The sequence below is a fragment of the Sciurus carolinensis genome, chromosome 10 (genome assembly GCF_902686445.1).
Source record: "Sciurus carolinensis chromosome 10, mSciCar1.2, whole genome shotgun sequence".
Lineage (NCBI taxonomy): Eukaryota > Metazoa > Chordata > Mammalia > Rodentia > Sciuridae > Sciurus > Sciurus carolinensis.
The window spans coordinates 25,603,324-25,627,548 of NC_062222.1; the positions used below are offsets into that span (position 1 = coordinate 25,603,324).

Here is a 24,225-nt window from a genome sequence, read left to right on the forward strand (position 1 = left end):
GTACACTGTTACAAACATATATTTACATATTATATACATTATATATAAAAAATTATAATTTTCAATGTATTCAATTTGTCTTTCCCCAACTTTTGTGTTTTTAAGTGTTTTGCTCTTATAATGCTAAGAATATATATAAAATAAAATAATGTAAAACACTGCAGCAGTGTCTTCCAGAAAAACACAATTAAAATTGTTTCTGATCTTCTAAGACCAGCTCTAGTTAGTAGGCTGTCTTCTGCAACATTAACAAAATTTTAAAAATAGATTCTGGGGGCTGAGGGTGTGGCTCAGTGGTAGAGCACATGCCTAGCATGTGTGGGACCCTGGGTTTAATCCCAGGCACCAAAAATAAATAAATTAATAAATAGGTTTTGAAGGTGACAGAATATGGTATGATTAGAATGCTCTAATTTATTAGTGTTTATAAGGTATATATTTCATAGCAGCTGACTCCAAATAAGTCCACAGTATTAATGAAAATGGATACTTTGTAAGATGGAGTTAAAGCACAATAGGACACACAGTGCCTCAAGATTCACTTAACATGTAAGTAAAAATAAATTAGGCCACAGGAATAAAAAGGTGATACAATAAATGAGATAGTTCTTGGTTGGCACAAGGAAGATAGGAAGCAGAGACAAATATTTAAAATATTTAACCAAAAGGAGAATGAAAACCAAATTATACCAAATTGGAAAAAAAAAATAGCATGTAAATAGCAATTGCAGATGAACTTTTAAATAAGAAAACTCAAATTTGGAAATCTCAATGAATAACATTCAGGGAAAATGTAATAAAGAAGTTGAACATCTAATTCACAGTAACCATTAAAATGTTAATAGTTATACAGAAAATTATCTTCAAAGACTCCAGACTACAAATGTAAAAATGTTAACTGAAGCACAAGTAACTCAAAACCATCATCGTCTTCGGAACGAAGCAGTGGGATGAGGAAGAGGATGTCAGCAGCTACAGGTTATGTTCTGTTTATTAAGGAACCTCTTCATATTGAGAGCTATAGGATAAAGTGTAATAGCACAAAGATGTACTAAGAGGAGGTTTAAAAGGCATTCAACAGAATACAAAATATGTTCAGACAAAGATTTAGTATTGAATATAGAAAGTGATTTCTTTACTTGACTAAAATTTTTCCTGTCTAAAGTAAAAAGCCAAAATATTGCTCAACAAATATATAATGCTGGAAGTATTCCTATAGGAATTAACTCCAAGATAGGATCAGTTTTCCACATTCTTCCCTAAGTTCTTCCCGATTGATGTTTAGAGTTTAATGCAATTTCAGTAAGAAACTAAATGAAATTTGGGTGGGGAGTAGGAATACTGGAAGAGGGATTTTTAGAAATTATTCTGGAAAAATAGGCAGGAAAATGTTGTAAATAATGATGAATGGGCTCTCATATCACCAGATAGTAAATCATCATCCTCATACCATACCACAAATAAATTCCAGGTGTTTTTGAAAAATAGAGATGTCAAAGTAAAACAAAAGAACTTGGGGAAAAAAATTGCCAGTAGTGATATTGAAATGGGAAAGGATTTTCTAAGTATGAAAATAGTAGGAAAATCACATAGGGAAGGTTGATTGGTTGGACAACATTTAAAAATTTAAACTTTCTGGATGTTGCAGAGCAAGGATTACATGCTTTTATATTTTTTATATAAAATATTTATATTTAAAATATAAAAAATATATTTTTTATATTTCATATTAAAATATGTTGTAATTTAATATGAAAAAATGCTATGATAGAAAAATATCTGAAAGTTGAAACAGACAATTTGAAAAAGCAGAATTATAAATAATAAACATGAAATCGAAGTTCAAGGGCCCAGGTTGTAGATGAGCGTTTGAGCATTTGCTCAGCATGCTCAAGGCCCTGGGTTCAATCCTCATCCCCCAAACCAAAGATAAACAAAATTCAGTTTTACTAATAAACTAAAGTGGTGAGGTATTCTTAATATGTAAAGTTGACAGGCTTAAGGAAGAAATTGTCCAGTATTTTTGAATCTGCAAAGATTTGGCATTCTCAAATGGTGAGGGAAGTATAATTTTTTATTTCTTTTTTTACTGGAGTTTGAACCCAGGAAGCTTAACCACTAAGCCATGATTTATTTTTTTCCTTTTTCTTTTTATTTATTTTTATGTGGTACTGAGGATCAAACCCAGTGCCTCACACATGCTAGGCAAGTGCTCTACCACTGAGTCACAACCCCAACCCTCTTTTTATTTTTAAGACAGGGTCTCACTGGGTTGCTTGGGGCCTCACGAAGTTGCTGAGGCTGGCCTCGAACTTGTGATCCTCCTGTCTCAACCTCCTAAGCTGCTGGGATCACAGGCATGTGCCACCAAGCCTGGCTGGAAGTATAATACTTATAAGCTTTATGGAAAGCAATTTGTTAATATGTATAACTACAATGTTCTTAATATCTGAAATACTTTACTTTAGAAATTATCTTCAACAAACAAAGATGCAAGCATATTATGAATAAGAAGTACTAGCCATAGAAAACTGTGTTTGGATGAATATTTGAAGACATGAGAAAATGTTAAATGGAAAAAGTGAGAAACAAAATCTGAAGTATGTTTTCAATTTTGTATTAAAATTAGATTTTTAAAAAACTAGTTCAGAAGGGAACAAGACTAATTGCCATCAAAAATCAAACACTTGATGTTCCGATTTCCACTGTTGTCCTCATGAAATTTAAGCAATGAGTTACTCCTTAAAATTTTGGTGACTATAAAATGTTACAGGTATCACTTTTCATCATTGTTTATGCCTTATGAATTTAAATATTTTCTAAGTGCAAAGAAAAATGATGTTTTTGAACTTTAATTAATTTCTCTGGAAAAATTACAAATTTGATTTTTATAAACACTACTTCAGTGTGCCAGGTGCCAGGCATCCTTTAACCCAACTACCTTTTTTTTTTTTTTTTTTTTGGCGGTGCTGGGGATTGAACCCAGGGCCTTGTGCTTGACAAGCAAGCACTCTACCAACTGAGCTATATCCCCAGCCCCCAGGCATCCTTTAAAAACTGTAGTTTTCTTGGTGGTTTCTCAGTGTAGAGTCATAGGTGAATTGCTATTCTTTAAATCCTCAAGTCTGTTCTTGGTTGAAGTATGTTCTAAATAGAAAGAACAGAGAACATTAAATCTTGCTTTAAAAATAGCAAAAAGAATTTCTTACAACTGGGGTTGTAGCTCAGTGGTAAAGTGCTTGCCTAGCATGTATGAGGCACTGGGTTCAATCCTTGGCACCACATAAAAATAAATGAATAAAATAAAGGTATTATGTTCATCTATAATTAAAAAAAAAAAAAAGAATTGTTTATTGCAAACCTTTTATTTGTAGTGTCATTTTGGTTCTTTTTCCCTCTCCACAAAATGATTTTCTTTCTATGGGTGTGTTAAACTATCTGTTCTCTAAACATTCTTTTAGAAAAGGACTGCTTTGGGCTGGGGTGTAGCTCAGTGGTAGGGCACTTTGCTTAGCATACATGAGGCCTTGGGTTCAATCCCCAGAACTGGAGGGGGGGAAAAAGGGACACCCCACTTTGGGGAAGAGAAAGAAATTAAAAAGGAACTGCTGATGAGATTGTCCTGTACAACATTTTACACTTCCCTAAATTTTGTGTTCTTTTCTAGTTACTTTCTACCCAGATTTGTTTATGGGTAAACTTGATCTGATCGCCAGCACAAGGGCAGAGATGGTCTTTCAGGCAGTTCACCATGAATGACCACCGATCCCTTCCTGAAATCTGCGTGAGAGTTTGAGAAGCCCAGGTTCTCTTTTCTGAACCCAAAAGCTTTGGGCATTGCAGAGGTGGCGTGCCATGTCCCAGTAGCATTGATGTTGTTAGAATAGGGACCTTGAACCTCCTTCAAGGTGGGTGTGCTCCTGTTGATTCCATTTACAAGATCTGACTTGGATAGTACAACTAACTCATGTATCTGAACTCTTTATAAAGTCACTTTAAATAAAATCACCTTTTAGGATTTAATCTTTAATTCCTGGCTTTCTTTAGCATAAAGCAGTGGTTTTCAGCCAGTGGCAACTTTGTCCCGCGGGTACATGTGGCAATGCCTGGACTCACTTTTTGGGTACCCCTTCTCGGAAAGGGGGTTCCATGGGCATCTGGTGGATGGAGTCTAGGGGTGCTGCTCTCCATCCTGCCTTGCACACCATAGCCACAACATAATGCTTTGGGGTCTCAAGTGCTAATAGTGCTGAGGTTCAGAAATCCTGGTTTAGAGTAAGGGAAATGATTCGAAAGGAAATGCTGCTTATTTGAATATTAACTTTATTGTTAGGCCACCTGCTAGACTTTATTTCAGAACTATCCTCATAGCGCGTCTGTTCACTTACTATCTGATGGATGCAGCTGTGTTAGAACGTCATGGTTATGGTCTTTGTTGCTTGGATTTCAATCTGTCTGTATCATATGAGGCCGACACACAGTTGGGTCATATAGCATTAACGAGAATTAAGTAAAGACATGCCAAATGGTTTTACATGTATTTAAAGTAAAGTATGTGGGATCATGATTTAATATTGTGTTTTCAAGTATTTAACACTTAAAAGGGATGTGGTGGCTATTGATACTTTTTAAAAAATATATACTCCATGTGTTCATAAATGGGATAACTAGAAAGTGATCAGTAAAGAGAAGTTGTGACTATTTTGATTTTCTTTCAAATTGCAATAATTTGAATTAAAAACTTCATGTAAATGTCTTAAAAGTTCAACGTTTTGATTTTTAAATTTTGAAGGATTGTTTAGGTAAACAAGTCTCTTTAAATTTTTGAAAGAGTAACTTTCTTATAATAAATTGCAGCGGGAAGAGTTTTTTTAAAAATGCCTTTATTCTTTTAAGGGACTGAAAGGTCCAAATACAGCTTTTATCCACATGTGTAAAAAATTCTAGCTTTTAACGTTCCCAGAAACAGAATTTTAACATAAAAGAAACGTTTTTGTGGAATTTGGAACAAGTTGATTCTTGTCATGGGCAGAGGCAAAACAGACTCCAAAATTGCTTACAGTTGATGCTTAGGGAAAAAACAGTTCCAGACCTTGGGACAACTGCCAGCCACCGAATCCCCTCGTGCAGTAGGCCCTCTTGGGGAATGTGACAAGCCCCGAGTGCCTTCATCATGTCAGCCATCTTGGAGTTTAGGAAGGTTTCCATCTTCACTTGTTAAACAGTTTAATTATTTAGTGAATACCATAACATGAACAGTATTTATTTTGTGCCTTTTCTTTTGTGGACTTATATTTTCTAGTGAGGGTTCATCTCATTGTAATGACCTAACTACTAAGCAACATCTTCTCAAAAATTGCTACATAAAAACTAAATGACTGATAGGTATTCATAAATACTCTCCACAGTTAATCCTGATCTAATTCTGCCTTGAAGTAGATGAGGACAGAATTTGGTTCGCTTTTCACAGTGCTCTCAATGCATGCATTTCCTTTTGTAGATGAGAAACCTGGGCGGTTCTGTCTAGTGTTGCTAGATACATTCACATTGCCCAAGTGTGGATCTCCCTGACCTACCCCAGAGAATGTGAACTTTATCCTAACCAGGAATGGCCAGATGAAGAGCAATTGGTAGAATTTTTTAGGTGGAGAGGGGGAGAAAATGTTACTTTGTTCTTTGATTCCTAATGTAAGAAGATTTACCTTGGAGTAAAGATGTGAGAGGGTATAAACTTAGATTTGGTGAACCCCTGTCTGCAAAGAGTGATCTAAAAAGTGAGAAGTAAAAGGGAAACATTTTAGATGTCCTTTTATTTATTTATTTTTTGTATTTTGTATTTTGCCATTCTGATACCTATTTGTAAAGAGTTTTCCCCCAACCTTGAATATTTTCTCCCTTTTAATGGGAAAGTAGAGAAACACACTAAAATTCTGTCAAGTAGTTATTGCAGTTGCACATTACAAGAGATGTTTAAAAGAAGCAATTTTAGCTTGTAATGAATTATGCAATGTAAAGTGTAGGTGAGGAAAAAAATGACATCATTGCAAACTCTTTCCTTAATTATTCCTTTGGGTAAACTGGAGTCATACATGGAGCATAAAGATTGCGCTAAAATTAGTTTATGAAACAAATTTTATACACTATCACATTTTTGACACCTGAGATCTACTTTTATTTTTATTATAAATGCATTTTTCATTGATTATACTAATGCTTATTACAGTATTGTTGCATATGTATTTTATAATGCTAAGAATAATAGCTAATACATAGGTTAATTAATAGATAACAACTAGTAACTTACTATGGCAGGCATTGTGTTAATGCTTCACATTAGTATTCTACACTAACCTCACAACAGACTTCAGAGTTAATACAAAAATACCCATTTTTACCGTCAGCAGATATAGGTATAGAGGTTATCTCATAACCTATTCTGAATCTGCAGCTGGTACTGACGGTGGGATTCATATCCAGCAAGTGAGAGTCCAGATCCCACAGTCTTCATGGCTGTGTAGTCCCTGATCAGTCTCTGTGAGAGGCTTCAATGATAGCAATGAGGGACAGGACAAAGCTAATAAACTAATCGGGTGACTTCAAAAAATTACAGGGTTTAGAGTGACGCAGTTTTACCTGGCATTTATCTGAAATCTGCATAATAACAGGTTACGTTATAAAATTATACTTTGGGAACTGAAAAAAAATAATAGGTCACATAGTGATTATATGCTTGACACAAAACTGACCCTTAGAATTATTTTATTAATTTAATTTTAAAAATTAAAAGACTATGACATTGCAGAAAAGTTTACTTCTATTTTATAAATTTTTATTTTGTACCTTAGTTGACTTTTCAGGACTCATTTTCTAATGAAGATTCATTTTATTTTTTGTGCTGGGTGAATGTAGGGGTGCTTTACCACTGAGCTATAACCCTAGTCCTGTTTTTATTTTTTGTTTTGAAAGAGGATCTTGCTAAATTGCTAAGGGTGGTCTCAAACTTGCAATTCTCCTGCCTCAGTCTCCTGAGGTCTTGGATTATAGGTGTGTGCCACTGTGCAGTTCATTCCATTGTAATACTTTATTTATTTTTTTATTTTTATTTTATTTTTTGAGGAAATGGGTACCAGGGACTGAACTCAGGGGCACTTGATCACTGAGCCACATCCCCAGCCCTATTCTGTATTTTATTTAGAAGGGTCTCACTGAGTTGCTTAGCACATTGCTTTTGCTGAGGCTGGCTTTGAACTTGCAATCCTCCTGCCTCAGCCTCCTGAGCTGCTGGGATTACTGGCATGTGCTATTGCACCTGGCCTATAATGCTTTATTCTTTATTTTTTCTTTATTCTAACTCAGAATTGAGTCAAGGAGATCACTTGTAATAGACGCTTTGTAAAATTAATTGATTGCTTTTGGTTATAACTAACTTTTGAATTTTTTTTTTTTTTTGTTTCTTGAATACCTGCTAATAATTTTTACCAGTATGTGTAATGTATAATACTAGTTTACAAGTTTTATTAGATTTCCTGAAAAGGTCATTTATTCATTATGCCTATGGTTTCTCAAAACAAGGCCAGGTACAAAGTCAGTATGGTATTTTAGAATGCATAATGGATACAAAAGTTAGTCCAGCATTCTTTTACCTTTATTTAATATTTTATTTATTTTTTTGCAGCACTAGGGATTGAACTGAGGAGTGCTTTATCACTGATCTACATCTCCAACCCTTTTTAATTTTGAGATGGAGTCTTGCTAAGTTGCTGAGGCTGGCCTCAAATTTGTAATCCTCCTGCCTCAGCCTCCCAAGTCCCTGGGATCACAGGTGTGCACCTCTGTATCTGGCTTTATTTTATTTTTTGAGACAGGAGTTTCACTGTTGTCCCTGCTGACCTTGAACTCAAGGTCCTCCTGCCTCAGACTGTCTAGTAACTGGGATTATAGTCATGTGCCACCCCACCCAGCTTTTTAGTCTATCTTTCTTATTTTCTAAATGAGAGAAGTATTTCGATATTCCTAATAACTTTTGAGAGCCTGTGGAAATCTGATTTTTCTCTTCCAGATAAAATCTGATCCCAAATTTTGCATCTGATCAGTTAATTTGCCAATTGCTGTGCAGTTAAGAACCTGTGCTTTGGCCTTTTACTGGGTTCCTTTTATTTGGGGAAAATGCTTATTTTCAGTCTGACTGTCATCAGTTTATCTTGAGAGCAAAGGGTAAGCTTGACCATGCGTGTCCACATTCCTAGGGTGCTGCCTCATAGAAGAGGAATTAATTGAATCTAAATTAAAAATTGCTTCATGAGAAGTATAATGTCAGAGTCCATATTTGCTTTTTCAGTAACCCTGAGCAAGTTTCCAGATTTAAGAATTAACCTCATACTTTCATTTTAGTTATTTTTTCATAAAGACATACACCACACCTAGTACAGCAAGACTAGCCTTTGTGACTATTCTCCTGGAGTATTTTTAGAATTCTTAATTGTAGTGTGATGTGGCTGCCAGACTCCGCACAACGTGCTGGAGAGCTCTGCAGTCATTAGGCACGCCCCTCCACCCGAGTCGAACTTTCTGGGCCTGAGGACTCTTGGCAGCCAGTGCAGCGTCTACCCAGAGGGAGCCTCCATTCTTCCTCTGGCATTCCAGGCCCTTCTCAAGACTGCAAGATTTTGTTCTAAAATTTTCTTTTTGTTTTGTAGTGGTTTGTAGCAGGCTTTTCTAAATGTGAACGTAAAGATGTTTGATTATATTTGAAAATATTGTTCTTGTAGTTTGCCCACATGCTCAGTCATTAAAATCACATTTTAAGTGTGAGCTGTGGAGGATATTTGTGTGTGCATGGGTGCTTACTGAAGCTAGTGTTTGCTACATAATTGTTTCTCAAGAATTCAACTTATTAAACATTTGATCTTTAGTAGCCCTTTGGTTACCTTTTTTTTTTTTTTTTTGATGTGGTCAGTTATGGTTGGTACATGCCATTTTGAAAATGCAAATTGAAAAGACACTTTTTCTTTTCACAAAAAGCAAAAGTTGTATAAATGGAAACTTGTGGAAGTCCATTTAGGTAACAGTCTGAATTTTAACATTTTATATACCTGTTTAATACAGTAGCCCAGGTTTTACATGTAGACAGATCAAAAATAAAAGTTTACATTTTTAGGCTGGGTACCCAGGTGCATGTCTGTAATTTCATCCGCTCAGGAGGCTGAGGCAAGAGGATGGCAAGTTCAAAGTCAGCCTCGGCAACTTAGCAAGGCCCTAAGCAATTCAGTGAGGCCCTGTCTGTAAGTGAAGGAAAAAAGAAAAAAAAAAATAGTTCACTTTTTTTTTGTTTTGTTTTGTTTTTAAATAGAAGTTAAGTATGTTTTTTCTTCCAGAGCATTCCCACCTAGGCAGGACTATTCCATGATTTAATCACTTCTTGAACTTTAAGGAATTAGGAAATGTGGTCACAGTGATTTGTGCCTCAAGGAGCTGACTGTATTCATTGGACTGCAGAAAATACAAATTGAAATTTGACTTAAATGTATGTATTTCCTATGATGTAATACCAGTTTAGTGGGACCAAGTTCACAGGAATGCCATTATAGAATTCTTAATGATGGGAAAGACAAGACACCAATATTTAGTGTCGGGTATTTTGCCAGACTTTTTACACATGTTGCCATCTTATTCTTGGGGTCACCCTGCAGTAGTAGTATGGTCACATGCCTACCGAAGGAGTGTTACTGAGCACATTCAGGAACTCTAGTCCTTTGGTTTCGGTCCACCATCTTGGATACAGCAGGGCACTTACACCACGAAGCTACAGAAATGTAAAAATTTGCTCTCAGCTAGTTCCTGAGATCTAGAGAAAGATCAATTTTACAACTTTGTGCTTGTTCCTGATTGTTTTGCTGAATCTGTGATGAAACCTGTTTACTTAACTTTGTCAGACTCGGCTCTGAATAGCTTCCTAAATTTCCCCCAAACACATTCAGTCTCAGATGATAGTGTGACCATTGAGAATAGTCAGATTGTGATGTAGAGTGTCAAACAATTCTAGTGTTGTGTATCCTATTTAGAGCCAATGTTTGATAATGGGAAAAGGTTAAAATTGTCTACCTTTATATTTTTATCTAAAGTGTTATGCATGTAGAGAAATAATATAAGACTATAAAAAGTAGAAATAATTTGTCCCAGTAAAGGGATTGGGAATGACCTTTCTGGAATTTCCATTTTGATTATGCTGTAAATTCTGTGTTTTGGGCAATATCAACGTCATTAGATATTATATAAGTAGACTCACAAAGGAGTCAGCTAATCTTCAGAACTTACATAAGTTTTGCCAGTTGTCTCACACTTAAACCGTTCTTAACATGTTTGTGATCAATGGGCTATGATAGGATAGAAATATTTGGGTTAATGGGGAACCAATCCATTAAAACATTAATATTTCGTGCTTGCTTTGTACTAAGCACTCTGCTGGATACTTGAGGAACAAGTATAAGTAAGACAAGATTTCTGCTTTTGAGGAACTCTTTATAGTAGAAAAGACAAACACAGGAATTAATAATTGTAAGACGTGACTCTATAATAGGCCAGGGGGTGATGTAAGGGATTGTGGTCAAAGAAGGGGAAGTTAATTCTTTGTTAGAGGCATCAAAAGTTCTTCACAGAGGAGGTGACAGATTTATTAAAGGCATACTGTGCAGTGGAACAACATATTTAAATGAAGTGCTTTACTTTGCAAGGGGTATCTTAGGTGATGGAATATATTTTTAAAGTTTTTTTGTGGTTTTTTTAATTTTAAATTTTTTGAAGAAAATTTAGGCTTATAAAAAAGTTGCACAATTTTTTTTTTTTTTTTTGGGGGGGTGGGTGGTTGCTGGGGATCAAACCCAGGGCCTTATGCTTACAAGGCAAGTACTCTACCGACTGAGCCATCTTCCCAGCCCCCAAAAGTTGCACAATTTTTATATGGATTCCATGTACCCTTCCATCCAGCTTCCTATAAGGTTAACAGTTTCCATAACAGAGCATTTAACTAATAGTGAGGAAATTGACAGAGATAATACAGATCCATTTGAGTTTTTCCACTTGTCTCCCCAATGTATTTTTCCTAGTCCAGGATTCCACATTATGTTGACTTGTCCTATCTTCTTGGTTTCTAATTTTGACAGTTCCTTAGTTTGTCTTTGCCCTTCATGATCTTGATGCTTTGAGAGAGTTCTGGCCAGGGGAAGGGAAGGGGCCACCCCAGTGATTCACCTCTTCCAGTCACACGCTACCTGCATACAGTTACCACCCAGTCAGTCGGTCTGTTCAAGCTAAGATGGACTGATTAGGTTACAACTCATAATATAACCATTTTGCCTCTGAATATCCCTGCATTAACTAACGAGATTTGGGAGCCTCATATCAAAATCAGAACACTCCTATTTATTCAATTATTTATAATAGTATGGATTAAGGGATCTTTATAATCTGCGGGTTATAATTTCTTAATGTTATTGATTTTGTGACTGAAAATGTCCCAGATATGGCCAACTTCTTCAAGGTGGATTCTGTCCTTTTTGACTTATTTAAGGACGTATAAGGCAGTATGGATGACAGGGAACTTCATTAGTTTTACAGTTAGGCCTTGCAACAAAATGTTTTTCAGCGGCTCTAGGTCCACCATTCTCCGTTCTTTTGATGCTCTATCTTCTCTCCATGTGTGTCTGCAGACACTTGATTTCCATTCATGACACTCATCTCTAGGTTTCCCTGTAGCTGTGTTTCTCTCTGTATTTGGCATCAAGGTCACAGGAACCAGGGTCTCGAGTATTTGAGTTGATTATTGTCCAGTACAAGAGCATTATCACAGGCTGTTGGTATCCACGCTCTTATCTATAGGTGGCTGCTTTGACATGAACACCCAAGATTTGTTTTGAACAGTGTTGCTGTGGTTTAAATCCTTTGAACCTGCCACCTGTGTGCAATCAACTTGGTTCAGAGGGGCTGTGAGTACTGCAGGCATCTAGGAATTCAGTGACTGGTTCACTAGTTCTCGGCTGGAGGCAATTTTTGCCCATTGGAACAGTTGGGAATTTTTAGAGGCATTTTTGGATATTATAAGATGGAGGTGGGTGTGCTACTGGCGTCTGATGGGTAGAGTTCAGTGATGCTGCTAAATATCCTACAGGCCTCCATGACAAAGAACTATCTTGCTCAAAATTTCAACATTTCTGAGGTTGAGAGACTATGGCATAATTTGGCTATTAAAGATATAGTTTTGGAATTACTAAGGTAAGGGTGTAGGAGTATGTGTATGGTAGAGTGTAGGTGTTTGAAATTTAAAAAGTAGGTAAAGGCAAGACCATGCACCTTGTACAGTGCATTTCCAAGGGTTGTGGACTTCATCCATCTGCTGATGGGTTACCGCTGAACAATTCTTAAAAGGATCAGTTTTGCAATTTAGAAAGTTTACTTCGGAGAGTTTGAAATGAGTTTATAATGATGGTCAAATCCTAAAAGATTGAATATTCTAGGGTGTGGGAAGCTGTTTCAGATAATCTTATTTCTGAATTGTAATGCGATTTACAGTTTCCTAAATGCTTATGGGAGGCAGCTTCTAAAACTGTATTCCAGATAGGAAGCAGGCATTCCTAAAGAAAGGCAAGTAGTCTCACAGGGTAAAGATTTGGTTCTAGCAGGAAATGAAAAAGATAGTGGGTCAAGGTAGTGGATTCTCTTAAGTGTGTGTGCAGAAAATATGATTCGGTTTGAGATTTTGCAGAATCTTTTATGGTGATTAGAAGGAAGTGGTATATTTCCAGTTTTAGTGCAAAAAAAATTTTTTTTCCTTGTACTTTTGTTGTCTAACTGCTTGGAATGTTTGAGGCAGGTGAGATATCAGGATTGTTACTCAGAAGCAGTGCTGGCACTGCAGGTAAACACTGCCTTTCACTAGGTGCTCCTGGACTTGGGAATGCTTTTACTATCCTGTTTCAAAAAATTAATGATGGTCATTCTTTCTAAGTCATGACATAATTTATTGATATTAGTGTTAAATGCGCTTATGCTTGGCTAATAAGATATGTCATCAAATGTAGAACTTATTTTAAATAACTTATTAACCCCATAATTTGAATCATTAATTTTACTTAATTTATTGAATGTATTAATAATATATTTTAAATGTTTTAAAATAATTGAAAAATTATTTAAAAAATATTTTTAAAAAATCAACAGTATTTCTTCCCAAGGTCATAATTGTCCTCTTTACTCATGGAAATAGGACGCTCTTGGGAAAAAATGCCTAATCTCCATTAATAACTTGGCTTTTTATGCGACTGTGCCGTTTTTGTGCTGATGTGTTTAGTCTACTTTGGCGACATACAGTTTTGTTTATATTTTATAATGTTTCCTGACTAAGGGCTTCTTCAAACTGTTTTTAGAGCATTTCGGGCATTCGCATAGGAAAGAGAGAGCAAGATTAAGTTCATGGAGGTTTTGCATGGAAGTTCTTTGCAGGAGAATCTCCTTGTTGAGCAAACATCCGGCTGACACAATGAACCTAGAAAGCTAAAGCAGAACTGGGAGGCCCACAAGTTCTCAATACTTGTTCCCTGTGAGCCCCACACTGCCAGCGCCTGCAGAACACAGAGGAGGGAAGGGCCCTGCTCTGCAGCCATCGTCTAGAACACATGACAGAATGAGAAGGTGACAAAGGGCTGGTTGATACCGTTTAGCTAAGGACAGAGGAATGACCCAGAGGAGTTTGTGAAGGGGTAGAAGACAGAGTGGGCTAGAGGTGGGCAGACTGGTTCACAAAGATCGTTCTCACCCACCTAAATCCTCACTCCACCCTCCCACACACACGCGCACACACGCAGCAATAGCAGGAAAGCAAGGACGCAGACCAGCGGACGTGTTAAGGGGAAATGAGAGCAGTGGCTGGCCATGGTGGGAAACGTTGGAGAGACTTGGAGGTGGAAGTGGACCTTAACTGGGGCTGGGTGGAGAGAGTGGGTCAACTTGTGATGAAACAGCGATGCGATGGGGTGAGTCTGCCAGCTGGACTGGTGCACAGCAGGACCCACTGGGAGACCCTCTCCATCCAGACGTGCACCCAGAAGTGGGATACAGGCCAAGACGTGGAGGAGACGGTGCAGACTGAGGGTGAGATTGAGGTTTCTGGTGGTGCGAGGCAGCAGAGTGCCAAGAGCACCTCGGGATTGCTGCTCCAGCGCTATGTACACAGGTGCTCAACGACGTAGCTGGCCACAGGCCCCAACCTAGAGGCCCTCACTCGAGTTCTGGTTTCCTCATGGGCCCCTAGAGGTGGCGGCGTAGGCAGCAGTACCAAGAACCAAAAGTATGCTTCCACAGGAGGCGCGTCATTTTACCAAGAGTGCACAGCAGCTTGCCATTGTGTTTAAGGTAAGGCAAAGCCCAGCGCGTTTTCCTCTAAGAATAGATTAATCTTTCTCTCTTGAGGTTGAACCCAGAGGTGCTTAACCAGTGAGCCACGTCCCCCCAGCCCTTCTTACATTTTAGTTTGAGACACAGTATCATTAAGTTGCTGAGACTGGCCTTGACCTTGTGTTCTCCCTGCCTCAGCCGCCTGAGCTGCTGGGATTATAGGTGTGTGCCACTGTACCTGGCAGATTAATCTATTTTTTAAAATACCCATTTCACTTTCATGTTGGCTTAATCAGGTGGAAATGATGTTTTTGTTGAATGAAGTATCACAGTTGCTTGTGTGGGAGGCTTAAAATATAGTAGATATTCTTTGAAGAAAAAAAAATATTAGTAAAATGTAAAACCTAGTTGATATAGCAAAGCTCCTTATTTTGCTGTTAGCCTAATGTGACCCAAGAACACGTGACAAAAAAGAACTGCATTTTGACTGGAGCAGATTTTACTGACTGTGAGACCCAGTGAGAATACCCTGTAGGAAAACAGCTGATGTTCTCTTCAGTATTTATTTGGGTCTTTTGTGTGAGCCCAGGGCCATACTGGGTACCAGAGTGATTGGGTCCCAGAGTCACTGTTCTTTATTAAAAAAATAAAAAGAAGAAATTGTTAAAGGTAGAAATGCTCTAGAGCCCCAAGGGAGACTGTCCCAGTCACTGGTCCCTTCTGGTTACACCTCTGCAGGCCCCTCTGCCTTCAGAGTGGTGTATGCTGCCCTCCTGACACATCCTCAGCAGGGGTGGTCCCCCTTTTCTGAGGACTGACCTCCTTCATAGCAGCATAGGGGTCCTTTGGACAGAATCAGTGACATATTTGTGGGGCTAGTATAAAATAGAAATGTAGGCTCCCCTATTAGGTTCAAGACTGCAGTATCAGAATATTAAGCCTGGGGCCTTGTAAACTGGTATGTCGCTTGCCCACGAAACCAGCCCTGTGAGTGGGGATAGCTGTGTTGTCCTTTCCCCCTTGAAAATCTTGGGAGGCCCTGGAGGGCGTCTTGCCTTCCCCTGTGATGAAGGAGGAGTGCCCGGCTGGCCGCTGCTCACCCTTACCTGCACACACCTGCCTCTTGGTCCAGTGGAGGGGCTGCTCCCTCCCTCTTTCCTCTGCACTTTTGCTTAATAGGAGCATTGTTCTTGGGATTGGTTGACTTCTCCCAGCATTTATGGGGTAGATCATAATTCAAAAGTTAGTGGGACACGTGGACTGTGAATCCAGGTGTGCCGCTGAGACCGATCCTTGTGTGGAGAGCAGTGTTGGAGAAGTACAGGGTTCACTGGAAAGTTTGCCGCACCCCAAAGGTACACCTGATTCTCGCCATTCATGGTTCCTTTGTTCTATGAAGTTGCCACAAACACTGAATTAGCACATATTGTCCACTCTTAGGGACATTCAGGGTTAGGTTCCTAACAGCCTCTGGACACAACATGTCATCAGCCAGTCAACACATGGCCTTGTTTTATGGACATTGCTGTTTAAAGACACCTTGTTTAGTAAATCCTGATGGTTCAACAGCATTGGGATCAAGGCCGCCAGCTCTAACTCAGGCCTTAACTAACCGTCTCCTCTAACACACTGTCTTCTGAATAAGCCACATTGTAGCTTTCTTGCACTTAGGAACCCTAGACAGCACCTGTGCTTGGGGACCAATTTAAACAGGGAGATCACAAACAAAAAGCAGAAAAAAATAGAAACATGTGATACTAAATAGACTGTGAAAAGGACACTTGTTTACAGTAGAACTGAAACTTGATGGAGAGCTGCTCTGTCCCACCTTGGCAGGGTGCGTGTTGGGCAGCTCAGACTTTTTTCCACCCAGCATGTATCCGAAAATAGTCACAAAATGTCGTGAGATTAATTTGGCGATTAAGAACAATTTTAGCAAGTACATAAATTAGCAAATATGAAACCTGTGAATGGAAGAAAATTGAATGTTCTCTGAATTTCAGCAAATATGTAATAGCAGGCAGGTCTGTAAAGTGAAACCAGCTATCAACATGGCAGAAGAAGTACATACATTCATTATGATAGACCAAGGCAATGTTTTGTTGTGTTTTGTTTTTCAGGGCAGGGGTGCGGTGGTAGTGGAGGAGAGCTGGAAAGGATGCAAAAAGTTAACTCTAGCCAGATGTGGTGGTGCAGGCCTGCATTCCCAGCAACTGGGAGATGGAGACAGAAGGGTCGAAAGTTTGAGGCCAGGCTCAGCAACTTAGGGAGACCCTGACTCAAAATAAAAACAAAAAGGGCTGGGGATGTGGCTAAGTGGTAAAATGCCCCTGGGTTCAATCCCCAGTGCCAATAATAATAATAATACTGCTAATAATAATAAAAGTTAATTCTATGTCAGCATTTCCAAATGACACCTAAAATGCGTGTACTTCTCTCTGATAACAGATGTGAACAAGGTGTTGTGGGTTTGATAACTGTGCTAATAACAACTATTAGTGTTAGCTAATTACAATGTGTAAAAATGTCCAACGAGTAGCAGGTTACATTTGATTTAGTTCATGAGTCATCTCATATAAATAGGATTGTAATGAAGTGAGATAAAAAGAACACAGGTCAGATAGGAAAAGGCTGTAAGGGTTTTGCATGATTTTGAAGGAACTGATACAGGCGCAAATATCTTCTGGTGTGTCTCTTCCTGATTAAAGGAATTCCTTTTGGAAAACAGAATTCAGTGAATGTTTGTGATACAGTGTTGACATTCAGAAAATGAGAGTCTTACATCTTAAAAGCATTCCCTTCTGAATGTCACTTTTGTGTTCAAAATATTTTGAAACATGGGTAAGGATTATTTTGTGGAAATCAACAGATAAGGCAATGCTTGCTGTTGACAAGATAACTGAAAATGATAACTTGATTAAAAATTCCAGTCACTTGTAAGAAGTATTTGTGTGTGTGTGTGAATGTGCATATGCCAGTGTTGTGGGGTTTCTAAAATTTTGTTCTGATTGGTTTGAGTAGGTTTCTTTATATTACTCCCGAGACAGTTCTATACAGTGATGGCATAGTGCCCAACTATCATCTGTGTTTGCTTGCTTACAGCAGAATTTTAAGAGGCGCCTGGGGTGTAACTCAGTGGTAGAGGGCTTGCTTAGTAGGCGGGAGGACGTGGGTTCTTCCCCCAGCACTCCTCCTCCCAAAAAAACGTTTCAAATATTTTTTAAAAAATTTCTGCCTTTTAAAAATCCATCCTGTTTCCTGCAGCCTGATTTGCAATTGAACCACAGCTTTGCTTTATAGTTGTTCTTCCCAGCAGTTCTCCAAGTCCAGTGTTCTTTCTCCTGTTTCTCTAAGGAGACTAAGTGAGCAACTTCTTCTTTCCCTTTTGATACCCTTTTACCTTTTAAAGGAGTGTATCTTTTAAATAACTGTTTGCTGATTTACCGAATCCAAATGAGAATGTTAATTGATTATGAATGCTGATTGATTTTGAAAAATACTAATCTCAATTTATTTTATAATGAAAAGACTGCTTAATATGCTTTTGAATAATTTATGGACAAATAATTTTTCTACATTATTTTCTGTTCTCCACACCAGTGGTTTCAAAGAAACAAAGCCAGATTCAAACAAACAAACAAAACAACAGCAAAAAAACCCATGTGTCTCTCTCTCTCTCTCACTCAAATGGTTTTAAGTTGTACTCGGGAAAAGCTTAATTCTTGAAGATTCACAGTGCACATTAGCACATTAGAAATATGAAAAAGTTTGAAGTGAAGAAACTTGTTGGAACATTTCCCAAATTATTCAGCCACAAAACGTTTTAATGCAAGAAGACCATTGGACAAATATATCATAAAATGCTACCCTGAAGACAGAGAAGCACTTACATGTTACTTACTCAAATATAGGGAGTGATAACTGTGTTCCAGGAACTGAGTTGAGTACCAGTCATTGCAATTGGTACCTAGGACTTTGCACCTATTAAAGAAGGGAACCATGAAGGGTAGTACATACAACACCAGAGGCTCCGTGGAGGAAGAGAAGACAGCACTGTGTGTCCATACCTCATTACCACGAAGAAATACCTGGGGCAGGCCAATTTTAGCAAGCAAACGTTTATTTAGCTCACACTTTTGGAGGCCAAGTTCAGCCCCAAGGTGCGGCCCCCTCCCCAACCCCATGGCTGCACTGCCTCCTGGTGGATGGCAGTGTGGTGGGAGCGAGAGGTCCCATCTCAAAACGGGGAGCCAGAGAGGGATGGGGTCTCTCCCTTTGAGGGCACACCCCAGTTGACCTAAGGACCACCCACTAGGTTCCACCTCCCAACATCACCTGCCTCGCTCCCAACTCCTGAAACTTTGGGGAAGGGAACGACATCCAAACCATGACTGGCAGTCAGCCCATACAGGGCAGAGAAAGTCACTGACGGAAGCATAAAGGTTGGTTCTTTAGTTCATTTTGCAAATATGAACATTTCCTGTGAATGCAAGATACAACTGTGCCTGACACATAAAAAACAAAGTTAGCATCTTCATAAAGACAAGTGCTACCAAGAAAAATAAGGGAAGTTTGAAGTAGCTGCTGTGTGGAGGGAGGAGAGTGCTGCGTAAGGAAGCAGCTATGGGAACTGCGGGGTGGAGACCAGGCTAGGTAATGACCCTGCCAGGTCTTGGGGTCTTGCATCTGTTGACCCAGGTGGTGAGATCACGAAAAGTGAGGGACTGATTGACAGAGTTTGGGACCTTCTAAGTTGTGGGCCCTCAGAGGGGTCAGGTCGTGGAACTGTGGCTCCTCAGTGGTGGACCACTGTTGAGGTCTGAGACTGAGCAGGATGGAGAGGGAAGCCAAGTCCACAGGAATCTCACAGAAGGAACAGGAATGATTGAGGGATTAAATACCAAAGATTGGTGTGGAGGTGTAATAAGGCAGAGAGGGTTAGGACAGGAAGTTTGTGACTGGGGTTATTTTTAAGGATTCACAAGTGGGACTCTGATAACAGTCCAGGATGTGGCCGTGGATTACCCTGGCTGAGGAATGTGATGGTACTGACCACACTGGAGCCAAGAGTTGTCCTGACCATCAGTGTAGTCTGTCACATCACCCATAATGATAGATGTCCTTGGGATGGAGAAGCCCTGAACCAAGCTCTAAAGCTTTCAGTGGAAGAGGGGAGGGTCAGAGCTGAAGAATATAACCTGTTATAATTGGATGGTGAAAGATTCAGGAATGGAGGTGCTTTTCATTTTTTTTTTTTTTTAAACAAGTTTGGAGATGTGATGGAAAAAGTCCCTGAGTGTGTAACAGGTGCTTGCTTCTGATCCTAACTCTGAGGAAGTAGGTGTGACCAGAGCAGCAGCCTCCAAGGTGCCTCGAATGTGATTTGTACATCCCCCTGGGGTCTGAAGAGATGGTGGCTTTTCTGTGTCAGTAGCAACTGGTGGACACAAAGCTTGAAGTCTTTTGGCTCTGTCAGAGGACTTTAGCTGTGGAGATGTAGTAGCTACAAGATAAAAAAAAAAAAAAAATCACCAAGTTCATTAAACTGTCAATACATCTTTAAAGGATATGTTGATACTATAGCCACCATGTGAAGTTTGGTACATCATAATGGACCAAGCCTTTGGAAAATTTTCTTTAGGACATCCAGTGTTTGAAAATTGCCTTATTCATCAAATGATTGCTCCTAGATCTCCATCTGTGACCACATTTCCTTCTGCCACCCCCAGTTCCAGTATAAATGTTATGTTCTTGTTCCTTCTATCCACATTGGTCCTGCCAATAGCTAGAATTTTTGCTGGAAACCCAAGCCCAATCCTCATCAGTAGAGATCTTTATTTTCAGTACATTTTCTTTGAAACTTTTGTGAGAGCCACTGTTCCTAGGGCACTTTCCCATAGAAGTTAAGAATGGGGGCTTTGCAGTGGACAGAAATGGATTTGATTCCTAGAGCAACTCTATTAATAGTGTGAGCTTCCTCAAAGCACTCGATAACCTCACAGCCCTTCCCCTCCACCCGCCGCCCAGTGCTGAGCCTCAAGCATGCTAGACAAGTGCTTTATCACTAAGCTACATCCCCAGCTGTCACTGCCCTTTTTAAAAATGAAGGGCTGGGTGCAGTGGTGCATGCCTGTAATGCCAGTGATTCAGGAGGCTGAGGCAGGATGGCACGTTTGAGGCCAGCCTTGGCAACTTAGCGAGACCTTCTCTGAAAATACAAAAAAAAAAAAAAGTACTATAGATGTAGTTCAGTGGTAGAACACACCTGGGTTCAATCCCCTACACCACTAAATAAATAATAAATAAATAAATAAATAAAATGAAATAATAAAAGTTAAAAATGTGAAGTAAGGTTCATGCTAAAGCTCCTGACCCAGGGACTACCCAGTGATGCTTGACTGGTAATTGTAGTGGTTCTCATTGGTATCTTCAGAGGTTCTGGGAACTACCTTGCAAAAAGCACCTGAAGTTGATAGTTATGGTGGGAAAGGGGAAAGAGTATTTGGAACCAATTGTCCTAGGAGGAATCGATTTTTCTCTTGACATTCTTCACTGTGAACTTGGCATGCCTTAAGACTCAGTCTCCCAAGGACACCGAAACCCTTCTACTCTGAAAGTAGAAGATGAGTCAAAACCTGGACCATAGTGAATAGGCTGGCCATCCTTTCTTCTTCCTCTTCCTCCTCCGATTGAACCCTGGGCCTCAAGTGTGTCACACACATGCTCTACCACTGAGCAAACCCTCAGCCCCTGCTCATCTTTTAGTAAATTACTGTCAGTGGGGATTCTTAACAGTAGCTACACGTCAGAGTCACCTGTGGGACTTTAAAAAAAAAAGTGTAGGTTGAGTAACCCCATTCCCCAGAAGGTTCTTATTGATAGGTCTGAAGTAGAGTCTGTATAGATAATTTTTAAAATACATAAAAACAAGGCTGCAGATGTAGCTCAGTAGAGCGCTTGCCTAGCATGGACAAGGACCTGGGTTCCATCCCCAGCACCAAAAACAAACAAAAAAACCCACATACACACAAACAAAACAGGTAGTTACAATGTAGAACTGATAATACCAACTTCCCCAAATTGTCAGGATTAAATAAGATGATGTGTGAAATTTCCCAGTTTGCAGTTCAGAAAAATGTATTGATTAGTTTTTGTTGCATAAAAGTAATCCTGACATTCTATTTCATTCAGAAATAAGCATTTATTTCCAAGGTGGGTAATAAGCCTCACTCTTTAAGGTTGACTGCAGCAGCTCTGCTTTTCTCACCTGGGTTGCAGGACAGCAGGGATAGGCTGGGGCTGAATGGGACAGCATTCTTCCACGTATGCCTCCTCCTCTGTGCACCAGCAGGTTAACTTGGGCCTTCTTGTGGTGATCGCTGAAGCTCAGGGAGCACAATGCGAATGCTTATGAGCTCTTGGAGTTTGGGCCCAACACTAGCACATTGTTACTTCTGCGTCATTCTGTAGGTCAGAGTGGATGATGAGATATGCAAAGGACATGGATCCAGAGGGTCGAAGAATGAGGAACTGTAGTATCATCCATCACAAAAGCCTGAAACATAAGCTTTTACTAATGAAAGCTAAATGACTGCAAAGGAAAATGTTGATGAGGCCCCTCCTCTACATCAGGCTCAATGGTAAAATTGACCAGGAATGGCTCATGATAAAGGATTAATGATATGTTAGTTACCTTACAAGTTAAACAGGCTAGGGGTGGGAGCAAGACTTTGCAAACCTGTCTTGATTTATAACTTTTTCTTCCCCATAAGAGAATTTTTTTTAGAATTTCAAGTAAGCTTTGGAACTGTTCATACAATGTGACCATCAATATTTTCCATATTGCTTAAAATTCCACTTTATAAAACAACACATTATGCAATGAAGTTACTGAATCCCCAGACCACATCCATTTCAGCTACCATCTAGTTATCAGGGTGCATATCAAGGGAACCTGTGGCAAGCATTAGCACGCTGGATTTTAAGATGCAGAAATCGGGTTCTATACTCATGCTTGCTTTAGGGATATGTGCATGAATTTTTTATCTCTGCCTGTTCATTTGTAGTAATGTCTGCCCTGTGGAGGTTTGTTATTAGGATCAGATGTAATAATAAAGTATGTGAAAGTAACTTCAGGGTTATAGAGTATCATAAACCAGTAATAAATAGGAGTAGTTTCTCCAAGAATGTAGAGTAAGCTCTCCAGCTCAACAGCTAAATTGCCTCAGTGTGGTTCCTGGCTTTGCCCCTCTCTAGCTGTGGGATTCTGGGCAAGGTGGGTAATATCGCCTCAGTTCTCTCACGCTTAAAAAGAGAATAAGAATTCATTTAACTATAAGGTGACTTGATTATGAGGATTACGTGAGGTGTAGCCTGTGCAGACCTCTTAGCTCAGTGTTCAGTAAAGGTTAAAACGCTTGTTTTGGGCTGGGTCTGGGGCTGTGGCTCAGTGGTGGAGCTTTTGCCTGGCATGTATGCATATAAATAAGTGAATAAAATAAAGGTCCATCAACAACTAAAACAATATATAAAATGATTCTTTAAAAAAAACTTTGCAACAATAAATGAAATACAAATAAACATGGTATTTGACTTGTTAATGCTCATTGATAGTTGAGGCAAATCTAAGATATGTTTTTGTGAATTTAGGTATTTGGAGAAGGTGGAAGAGTTGTATCTGCTTTTGGATTTTTCAGGACTCATTGAAATTCGAGATTTATATTGCAAAAAGGAATTGGTTAATCAGATTAATAATTATGGACTTGCCACGTGTATGGTAATGGTACACCTGGCAATGAACTGAAGGCATGGTCTCCTGTGGGGAGCCATCCATGTTTAGCAGAATCGGGCTTGGCTGAGCCATGGGATAGAGGTCTGACTCCCAGGAAATGGCAGTCGGGAGAGACTTTCAGATAGCTTGGGGTAGGTGATCCTGTATAGAGTTGGCTCACCGTCTGAGGAAGTGCTAATTCTTTAAGTAAATGGCTTCCCTAACTCCATCCCATCCTCTTCCTCACAGAAGAAGTCCCTCCTGGTCCCCCTTTACCTGTGCGCCTATAAATAAAGGGAAGGTGGTCTTCTCCATGTTGTTGGAGGCCAAATCTTGCAATGTCCCGATCCAGCACACCTTCTGTTTGAAAAGATTATTGGCTCTTGTGTTTAATCACTGAGAAACTTATCTAATTAAATTATCAATAGCCGGCACTGTCCTCCGACAGAAACTGGTTTCCTCATCCATGCGGGACATGGCAGGAGACCCCCCCACCCCACCCCAGTGTCCAACTTCAAGAAGCTAGTGAGCAGGCGGAAAAAGCAAAGTGATCAAACAGGAGGTCTGCGGGATAGAGTGCAGGCTAGGTGTGTGAAAGGAGCGTTCATCCCTGGTACCGCAGGCGTACCTGCGAAACAGTGCCACCACCTCCACGGCACCGAATCCGATGCCGGCTCCAGGGTCAGCCCAGCTCAGTGCGGTTAGGTACTGACTGACACAGGGATGCAGGGCTCACGTTGTGCTTTTGCAAGGCATGTTTGCAATTGAAATGAGAATCCACAGAGGGAGAAGCAAAGTTTCCTAGTAGATGTTCCAGTGCCCCCGAGGGCTGAGAGGGCCTCTTCTTTCAGGGGAAAGAAAACAGCCAGCCTCAGCACATACTGCCGTTGTCCCTCCAGAGCCAGTGTGCCCAGAATTGCTAGCCGAGTGCTTTGGCTGTCACTAGGGGCGACAGAAACTGACTTGTTCAGGGTACAGTGACTCTGCAGGGCCAAAGCTAATACCATTTGGAGCTAAGAGTCCATGATCTTTATTGTCTTTACAGCCCTTCTTTTTAAATGCATAACTTC

At 39.6% G+C, this 24,225-nt stretch overlaps 1 protein-coding gene and 1 non-coding gene across 7 annotated transcripts in view; one reads left to right on the plus strand and one right to left on the minus strand.

The window, feature by feature from the left end:
• The window catches only part of Dclk2 (doublecortin like kinase 2), a 149,298-nt gene that overhangs the window by 23,738 nt on the left and 101,335 nt on the right, over nt 1-24,225 (plus strand). The gene's annotated exons all lie outside the window — the stretch shown is intronic.
• On the minus strand, nt 2,962-3,034 carry Trnad-guc (transfer RNA aspartic acid (anticodon GUC)). Its single transcript has one exon. It is a non-coding gene; the product is annotated as a tRNA-Asp (tRNA).